This window comes from Parus major, chromosome 2 (genome assembly GCF_001522545.3).
Source record: "Parus major isolate Abel chromosome 2, Parus_major1.1, whole genome shotgun sequence".
NCBI lineage: Eukaryota > Metazoa > Chordata > Aves > Passeriformes > Paridae > Parus > Parus major.
In genome coordinates, this window is record NC_031769.1 from 119500962 (window position 1) to 119511181 (window position 10220).

The 10220-nt window shown below is 38.0% G+C and overlaps 1 long non-coding RNA gene across 1 annotated transcript; it reads left to right on the forward strand.

Annotated features, from left to right (window-relative positions):
• Positions 1 to 593: 593 nt before the first annotated feature.
• On the forward strand, positions 594 to 2460 carry LOC109022375. The gene is made up of 2 exons (XR_002001250.1): positions 594 to 682; positions 781 to 2460. It is a non-coding gene; the product is annotated as an uncharacterized LOC109022375 (long non-coding RNA).
• The last annotated feature ends 7760 nt before the right edge of the window (positions 2461 to 10220 follow it).

Genomic DNA, 10220 nt, shown 5'->3' on the forward strand with positions numbered 1-10220 from the left:
GAGGGTGAATCTTCCAGGTGGATATGGTCATTCTCTAACATATTGAAGGTTACTTGCATCAGACTTTGATAAGATTTATTTATTTTATTTTTTTTTTGCTTGACTAGATTGCAAATTTTCATGATATTTCAGTTTTGATATCCTGCAAATACGTTGTATGCTTAATGGACTCTATTCTGTTTTCCTAGACTATTTCCTCAATAACTAGTTTTTCTGTTTAGTTAAGATAAAATGAGAAAACCACTACTTTTGAGACAGTTCATTGTAACTTTATCTGGTCAGGACTCTGTTTTCAGAGGCCTTACCAAAAGTTTTGTTAGCTTGTACAGTTTTAGTTGAAGAGGATCGGTCTGGATCCAAGTACTTGGATAGGATTGCTGAACTGGGACTCAAAATTGGTGCTTAAAATGGAAAGGCTTATTCTTTCTTGCATTTAAATGAATTTAACTAATTCTCTCTGACAGCTAACATCCAAATCACCAACAGAAATGTAGATAGCTGCATTAGTCTATGCTCCAGTCCTAGTCAAATATATATATTTTTAATGTTTTCCACTAATGTTTTTTTGGGATTTGGATGTCCAACTTCGCAGAGTGAACCTCCAGAGGTTCAGAAAACTCTTGAATATGTAACAAATATTTGAATATGTGGCCCATGATATCATTCTGTTGCAGCAATACAGGTATGTTCCTTCTCATATATTTCGTTCAGAGAGGTAGAACTGTTGTTTCCTGGAGCTGAATTATTTATAATTTTTCCTCTGGCTTTTTCCAATTTCAGGTATTTATCTAGTCATACATCCCTCATCATGCTGGCCAACTGCAGCATCCTGGAATCTCCTAAGAAATCTGAGCCACGACCAGGTCTTCTTACAGATCCTGAGAACATTCTTCTTCCTGAGGAACTTTCTTTCCATTTGACATGACCATCTCTATCAAACAGAGTGCAGAAATCATTTCTCCTTAATGCTCCTTCTGATCCTGTGTGCCTAAGGCTTGATCTGAACTGAAGCAATCAGCAGGATGTCAGTGCTGCCCCTCTCCTGCACTCCCATCACCCCTTAGACTGTTTTCTCTATGCCATGTCTTCACTTTGTTTGAAATATCAGTCCAGCAGTTCTGATGCTTGTGGCAGAGCTCCCTGAGCCAGGGATTGCAGCTGGTTGCACTTGACATTCTGCCCTGCACTGGGCTCTTTGGCTGTTCCCTGTGGCAAAGACCTTTTTTCTAGGAATCCTTCCTAGAATTTCTAGGACACAAATATCAGAGCATATTGCATAATTACCCCTAAATTATTTTTTAAATCCTGAATACCCAGGAAAACACTTATGTCTTTAGGATGTTAGTTGAGATAAGGTGGAAAGCTTCTCCTTGGTTCCATAGCTAAAAGATGCAAAGCCTTTACCAAGGCCTGAACACCAAGATCGTTTTCTTGGTCATTTCAGCAGAATCAATTTATTTCATTCTTGTCAAGGCCTATTCCGTAATTATTTGGATGAATATTTGTAAAGTTTGGTTCCAATGGATAGGTCAATTTGATTCATAAGATAGTATTTTTAATGCTGCTGATTGAGTGGTTTGGCACTATTAAAATCTGGTGGCTTTTTAACTTAGATAGTTGCTATTCTGTAATAATAATAGACAATACAGGAAAAAAAAAACAACAACATAATTTTGTTCCTAACTTTCTTGCTGGAATCTGGAAAATTGCAGACTCTAATTCAGAACAGCTGGCTCCAAATATGTCAAGTTTTGGTTGATTGCATACCATTAAATAATATTGGAAGAAATGGCTTATCTCAAAGAAACTAACCAATCTGATGCCTTATTTGGTAAACAGTCTTATGTCTCTGAAGGCTAGAATTAGATTCAGCCTTAAAATAAATATTTAAGATCCCAACAACATTTTTAATGATTTTAGTTTTAGAACATGCTCAGAGCTCTCATGCTGATTCTTTTGTTTAAAGAGCACTAGCTCTAGTTTCATGCATAAGTGCTGTGGCATGCCTCTTCTGGTTTTTGCTAAACAAGGAAAATAAAGAATTGATAGACAATACATTAATATCCAAAAATAACTTTTTCTTGTCATTAGATGGGTTTTTGCATTGACCTTTATTAGGCAATATTTTTTTTATGTTTAAAAAGCTCAATACATTTTAACTGATAAAAATCTGATCAAGTTCAGCCTATTGGTTTTCCTGAATCTGTGCCAGATGTATGAGCTGAATCATTCTGGTTTGAGTTATTCACAAATAAATAACTGGCAGCAGCATTTAGATTTAGTTGGATGACTAAAAGAGTGAAAGTGCTTTAGAAAGACACCAATACATTGTTTTTCAAAGCTCTGTTTAAGGCTTGTGAATTATGTCACTAAACTGAGAAAAGTATGTGTGATACGAGGAAAGGTAGAAAAAAAAAAAGAAACTTCAAACTTTTTGGTCCTAAGCTTAGAATAGGAAAGAGGGGATACTCAAGATGGAGGAGATCTAGAGGAAGTGTATTTAGATGATGATATCATGACAAACCATCCTGAACTGCTTTGGCTTGGTCTTTGTGACAGAGGGGAAGGACATCAGCTTTTGCATCCCTGACAGGGGTATTCTGTTAAAGATTAGAGCTGTGCAGGTTTCTTTTAAATTAAAATTATTTAATAATTTATTTAATAATAGGAAAAATATTTTATCTTTCTTTTAAGAACTGTTTACCTTCCATTTGAATCAAACACTACTTGAAATATTTATGACTCCTGTAGGTAAAAAGCCTTAAAACATGTTAGACTTCTTTCCTATTGCTTCACAAGCTCTTCTTTTTCACCTTTAAAAAAAATATAAGTAAAATAAAATGGCTCTACCTCATATTGCTGCCTGTCTTTCTTACAACATAACTGTTTTCTATAAGGGTATTTTTTTTTCTCCCCTTCCACTGATATGTGTTGTTCATATAGAATACCTAGGTAAAGCCCGTATTTATAAGCCCTTTTTAAAGGGAGCTACTTGCAAAGATCAGTATGGGGCAATAGCAGGGTATTTTTTGAGTTGTTTGAGCTCCAGGGATTAACCTGGTTTCCATTTGAACACCAGCCCTAGCAGCAGAGCAGCCATGCTAGTACAGTCCCATCTGTAGTCCATAAATCGTGGTAATTTCAACCAATCTGACATGTGTCTGTGGTACACCTAATCTACAGCCCAGAGACACCACTCAAAGGTAACTCAGAAGTGACTTGACATAATATGCAATCTTTCTTGCCACATCTATGTGCAGCTGTCTTCTCTGTGTCTTGCTGCTACACATAATTCTTGCTGGTTTCTTGCTTCTGCAGGTGACTCTTCCTGGTCTCTCCTAGAGAGTTATTTTGGTTTTGCAACTTTCAGATGCATGAATCTCAGTGAAACATGAGTAATGTTTTACAGCTCATCATGAAAATATGCAATCCTCATCACTGAACTCAGCCTCTGGTGATCAAGTGTACTTGTGGTACAGATTTTAACCAAGTCCCAGATGCACAGCAGGTGTCACAGAGCCAGCCTTCTTCTGGCTATGCTTTCTGGTGAAGCCCCCACATGAACTAACTCAGTTGTCTGGATTTCAGCACCGGCGTGGTTACTGCTTTAGCCTGGCTGTTCCATGAGCTGGTTCCATTCTCAGCCAGAGAAGGATACTGCAGGGGTGGGCTTATTGTAGATTAGTGTGAGTGCACAGAGGTTCTACATGAGTCCAGTTGGGTTGCATGGAGCTCTAACAGGTCAGTCTTGGCATCAACCCTGCTGGACGTTCAGATGAGAGTCATTCTGCAGGAGACCTCTGTGCTCATGTCCCTTGGTGTTTAGGGTCCCAGAAGGCTTATTTACTCATGACCTCCCTTGTGTGAATGTCTCAGGCAGCCCTGGTCTGGGATTCTGCATAAACTAATAAATATTGCTTTGAGTACTAGGTAGAATGTAGAAGAACCACAAGGACTTCTTTACAAAACTTACTTCATATTAAGGCAGAGCTAACACCAAAACACTCAGCTCAGCTTAATCAACCTCCATATAAGAGTTACTCTGAGGCACATGTCATGTTATCCATAACCTTCCTCTTAGACACTATGTTTTCAAAGCTTTTTGCTTCAAAATTTGAGTAATGGAACCCATATAATTCTAGATAATAAGTGACCATTGCATGTCTCAGTACAAAAATAAAATATTTGCTATTTTAGGAAGGATTTTGTAAATACCAAGAAGTGTAAAGTGATGCAGTTTTTAAAAGAAAATACTGAACAAGCAGAAAGAGTTAACCTGATTCCACTGAGGGAGAATCTGCCTGTGAGAAATCTCTACAGCAGACTGAAATCTAGCTGCTGTTAGTTTATTTGTTGGAAGAAAACCAGACCATCATTTTGCCCACTTCCCAGAAGAGAGTGTCTGTGGGTGTTCTCTTTTCTTTCTCACCAGTAATAGATGAGATCTTGCAATAAGACCTGACTGCTAGAGAGACTACCTCAAGAAGCTATTGTCATGGAAAACAATGACATCAGCCCAAGATCTGTGTTGTTGCTCTTGCACCCTTCCTGTGGTGCAACATCAGTAAAGAATAGTTATTTGTTTCTTGGGACAAGAAATACAGCAGGATTATTAATGCTTTGCTGGATTGTTTTTCTTTCTTACAGTCTTTTTTTCCTAACCTCTAATTATGTTTCTCTGTGGACAGGAAAAAAAAAAAATTATTACAAATACTGAGTTCTCCAGGAACATGTGGTATGAAGATGATGGGAAGTGACTTCTCCTTCTTGTACACGTCTGTCTCAAAATGAAATATTCCTCCATTTTGGAAAGAGACATGTAAATATATGTGTCTCTTATCCCATATGACAGGGAGCCAGCATTGAGGGATTTTTTCTTTTATTTTCTTTTTTTTTTTTTTTTGACTGCTAAAGGAAACCTGGATTCATGAGTCTTTGTAGCAATCATTATAATAGTTGGATACCTGACATGAGCGTGTAAATTCACTCAGTTCCTGTCTTGAGCCTGTTAGGAATCCACTAAATAAAAACACACAACTTAAACTGGATTTCTGGTCCTGATATAGTTTATTCTGTTTCCTCCTGGTAGAAAAGGCTGACTTCAATGGATCATTGCAAAGCAGGTTTCGCCCTAAGAATGAAGGTAATAGGATGAAAAGGCATAGAGTGACTTAAGTACAATTTAAATACACAAGGACAGTGTATATTATGTGGAAGGTGAAGGCTCGGAAGAAGGATCATCTGCTGGAGGAGACGTTGGCTTTTTGGTAGCCAAGATGTTTCAGCGGATATGTCACAGCTTGCTAACTGTCATCATTCCCTTCTTTTTCCATCTTTCATTCTGGATAGAAAACTCAAATTCACTCAAGTTTGAAAAAGGTGATGACTGTGATGAAAATGTAACCATTCAGGCAGCAAGGCAGAGAATATTAGTTTAGCTTTCATCCTCACAAAAGTGACCAAGTTTGACAGACGCAAAGTCACAAATTCTAGCTCCCAGAAAGCCAGCATCTCCTCCAGCTGACAAGCCTGATGATCTTACTGGCTTCTTTTCAATAGTTCTGTTTCTGTCATTGTCATCATCTTACTGAGATCAATTAAGGTCATTAATGCATGAAGGATGGAAAAATTAGTGGGTAAATGGTGGTGGGCAGGGAAGGCTGTTAAACAATTAGTGGTGTAACTCTTAAGAAGCAACAGTGCAGAGTGTTGTTGTGCTGTATATTGAGGAAGTGGTATAAAACATCCTGGGGTTGGTCTGCATTCAGCAAAAAAGGCAAAGTCTTTCCAGTGGTGACTGTGATGGGAAGCCTACATCTAGCATAAACTCTCCATAATGTATTGGTACTAGAATTTGTATCGTGGAAGTCATGTTCTTCCTTCATTGACCCTTAGAATAAGCTGTAGTGTCGTTATATAGCCACAGGCTTTTTATTCAGCAGCACTCCTGCTTCCTTTGGTGCATCGGGTGAAGGATGCTCACTTAATGAACAAAAATCCAGTACTGTTTTCCCTTTGATACTCAGTGTGTGGCCCTCCCAATGATTTAATACATATTGTTTTGAAGACGGAGCTATGAATTCTCTTAGGAATTTTTCCCACTACAGTGCATACATGTGTTCCACCAAGTGAATTATTTCACCGTTGTAAAAGAGGGGCTGTTCCACACAAAGGGTACATTTCAAAATACCTGCTGATTTTGGTTGCCTAATCTGAGGCATGCTGGATCTGGTTTGTTCGAGGCAATGAGTAGCCCTTAATATGCAAAATGTAGATCCCATTACTCTTACTGTGAGTTCTCGAGGATTTTGCAAGTAACAGACTGAGATGTCCGGGCAGGTACATAGAAAATTATGAAACACACAGTTGCAATCATTAAATGCAGTGGAAATCAATTCTTCATGGAAGTATGAACTGAGGGATTTTTCCCTCCCAGAATCCCTGTCTCTTAGACACTGTCTTTGGATATCAGCAGTAAACCACAGGAATTCTGAAAGCAAAAGTGTCCTTGCCTTCACAAACTCTGTTTGTGCCTAGAGACAAGGGCCACAACAACACCAGATAATGGCAAAGTCACTCTCTGCAGACATTTACCAGATCTACCTCATACTCACTTTGCAGACCACTATGATAGGAATAAGTCACTGTAACAGGCTGAGGGCTTATTACCTTGACAAAGTTCCCATAGTTTTGTGTCTAATGCACACCCTTCATCAGCAACACATTGAGTAAAGGCAGTTACTGTCCTGAGTCTGCAGAGAGATGGAAATGCTTGCAGCTCTCCCATCAGTCAGTCCCATGATATGAGCAAAGATCCTGCACGATTAGGGGGAAAACTTTTCTGGGTCACTCAGCATGTAATACTCTCTGAAAAGAGGAGTTATCTTGTGCAATGAAGTCAGAAATAAAATGATGTGGTGTGGGACTTCTGACTGAGCAACTAAGCGTTACTTGAATATTTCAAGGATTAGTGCGAGATGGATTTTATGCAAGGCAGAGCTCACGGTTCTCAGCTTGCTTCACTGGGTATTCTGCAGTACCTGTGAGCACAGTAACAGCTGGGATCTTATCTTTTTGCCAAGGAAGAAAGCAATTGTGAGGCTGCAATTATCTCATGAACCTGAGATCATGCAGTCTAAGCAGTTTCTCACAGACAGTGCAAAAAGCTGTGCATTTGAGAGCTGTAGTTTTCTCTTAGACTTCACCCAATGTGGCACAAATTCAAAATGTCCCATAGTTCAGCTACCTTTAGCTCCAGTGAGACAGCAGGATAGAGGAGGCTCTGTGCCAAAAAGGACCAACCAAGTTGGTTTTAATTTGGTCAGTTTTAACATAGGTGCTTTCCTACCCTTCCACATACATCGGTTACCACTGTAAGCCTGTAAAATCACACATTTTTATGAAGTTATATGAAGGAAAAATGAAAGGAAACACAGCTTTAAAGAGCTTCTTTGTTATCATATAGTGTATATTATGAAAATAATAAAAAATAACATATAAAACCAGTCAGGGGTTATTTTTCCTCAATGTTATATTTGCAGTTTTCAATTTCTTTTCTCAAGGAAAAGATGGTTTTAAGCATTGTTCTGTCCTAACCTGTCAATAGATACCATAGACAAGAGTAGTGTTGAGATTCTTAAGCCTGCACATGTAACAAAGCTAGTAAATGCTTTTCTAAAACAGTGGGCTAGTAAATAACAGGCAAAACAGATGTCACACCACAAATGCAGCACCATAAAGGAATATGTGTGACTAGTGCTTATCAATGCTGACAATTCAGAAAATCTTTAATGGGCAGGCAAATATTACAGGACTCATCATAAGATTCTCCTACTAATTTTATGTATGTAATGGATGCACAGGTGAAGATTGATGGTGAGATAAGGGATTCTGACACTATATTAGCCATTAATATGTAGTAAAACATCCTGATATGTAATTTTTTAGGCTGCAATGTTTTAGGCTTTGAGCATTAAAAAAATCAGTAAGGAACCTAAGTAATTTACAGGTGGATACGAAGATTTGGTATGGAATTGAATGTTTTCTCATAGCTGTAAGCCTTTAATAGAAAAAAATAATTTCTCTGTCTGCAGCACTCAGGCATGAGATCTGTTTTGGCTCCATCTAGAGATTCATTTACAAATTGACTGTGGTACAGTCACCTGCCATGTCCCTACAAGTTTTGTGTAAGCAACCAAAAAGTACATGGTGTTGAGTACCTGCAACTATTTTTTATTGCTTAGGTTATTACTTTCTTCTAAACCACGTGTCCTGCCTTTCCCAGTCATTCCTAGAATGTGAACCCCACAAAAGGGCCTTGTTTTTTCTAAGTGAACTTTCAGAAAGTGACCAAATCGTTGTCAGAGGTTATAGCTTGACATGTGCTCTAAAACTTCATATTCAGCAGCATCCAAAACATAAATTGATTACAGGATCTGTAGTTCACTTGTGAAGGCTCCAGATGGAGAATGAGCAGCTTTTGGACTAGGGGCTATTTTCTCTTCCCAACTGAGGCCTGCTCTGGATGCAATTCTAATGAAATTTCATGTAACAAATAGTAGTATTGTTGGACCTCAGTTTAAGCACAATTGCTTAAAACAAAATGGTTTCAACACACTAGAGCAATAGCCCTCAGCAATGTGTAACTTTGTACAAGGGTGTTACCAGGAGGAACATTTCCACGGCATGTTACTGCAGGAGCCTTTCTGTCTGATAGAGCTGTCACCACCACGAACTTTTGCATCTCGATAGGGTCCTGAAGGTCTTAAAGACCCAGAAGCAACTCATAGCACTTCTGTACTACAAACACACAGGTTTTAAGTTCAGCACTTCAAGAGCAGACATTGCAGATGGCTAAGTAACAGGAGTTCTTGGGAAAAATAATCTGTGGAGGAATAATTTCATCATGCTGACTCCCAGACAGAGAAATGACCAGCTTTTCTTCAGGGATACGTGGAATATGTCTACAAATTTCCCTCCATTTCCCATGTAGGACAACTGTTACCCACTCACCCTTATCTATATTGTTAAAAAACATCACATTAAAAAAATAGGAAGAAAAACTGAATATATTTATTTGGTTTATTTCAGAATAACAGATTACTATTGAAAAAAAAATATATTCACTTCAAAAGCTCAGCTTCTGAGCAAAAGTTAGAAGTTCATTCCCATTGCAAAATATTGGTTCAGGAAGACTCAGGTTGAAAACATGAGAAGAAACTAAACACAAGAATCAAAATCTGCATTCTGAAAAGTATAATCGATGCAAAAATAGCCTATTTTGCTCAATCATGCATGCTTTGTGAAAGCAAAAAAGAAAGTAACAAAGGAGTGATCAAAACCGGTAGTAATCAAGGCATTTAGCAAAAAGTGGATTGAAATCTAACTGCATATCTATGTTTTTATTGTAACATGGTTCACAAAGATTATATTTTAAAGATCGCATGTATGTGCCATCACTTGATTTACAAGTTCTGCTTACCTTAGTTTATAGTTTCTTCAGCAAAACAGTCTTCCAGAAAGTTCTAGTACAGCATCCAGAACAAAAACTGCAAATTTATCTCAAGCCTTTGCTTGTTACTCTGACACAACAAATTATTAATCTATATTACTTATATAGTGAAGAATTGGCTTAGTTTAAAAGAACATTTAAGGTAAGAGATAGAAATTTTCATAGATAGATAGATAGATAGAAATTAATTTTCACAACATGTTTTTTTCATAGCTTTTCACAAAACACAGGGGTAAACCCTGTAAGAAATTAAGCCAATTTAAGTTAAAAAAATCAAGTAGTGAGTGATGGTCAAAAGAGGGTCTTGTTCATTTGAACAAATGAAAAAGAGCAGAGCTAAGTAGGAGTAATGCAGGAATATTTCTCCTCTGCTGGTCCAGATCAACTCTTACTCCAGCTGAAACTGCTGGCTCAGACCTGGCTCTGGACACAGCTCCCTTTGCAGATAGGTACCCAAACTGGTATTCAAAGCATTACTACAAGCTCAGTCCTGCAGGACTGCAGCAGACAAAATTGTCTCCTACAATTCTCTTACTGTGCCTGTCCACAGTAAAGCACATTTTGGCAGGGCAAGGAATCTCTGTATTTAGATCAAGTCTAAATTTATTTAACATCCATGATAGATGTCTATAGACCAAAAGATACTCAAGCCAGTAGGATAATTCAAACCATATGCAATGCTGACTTCAAAAGAAAGTATAGTCATTAC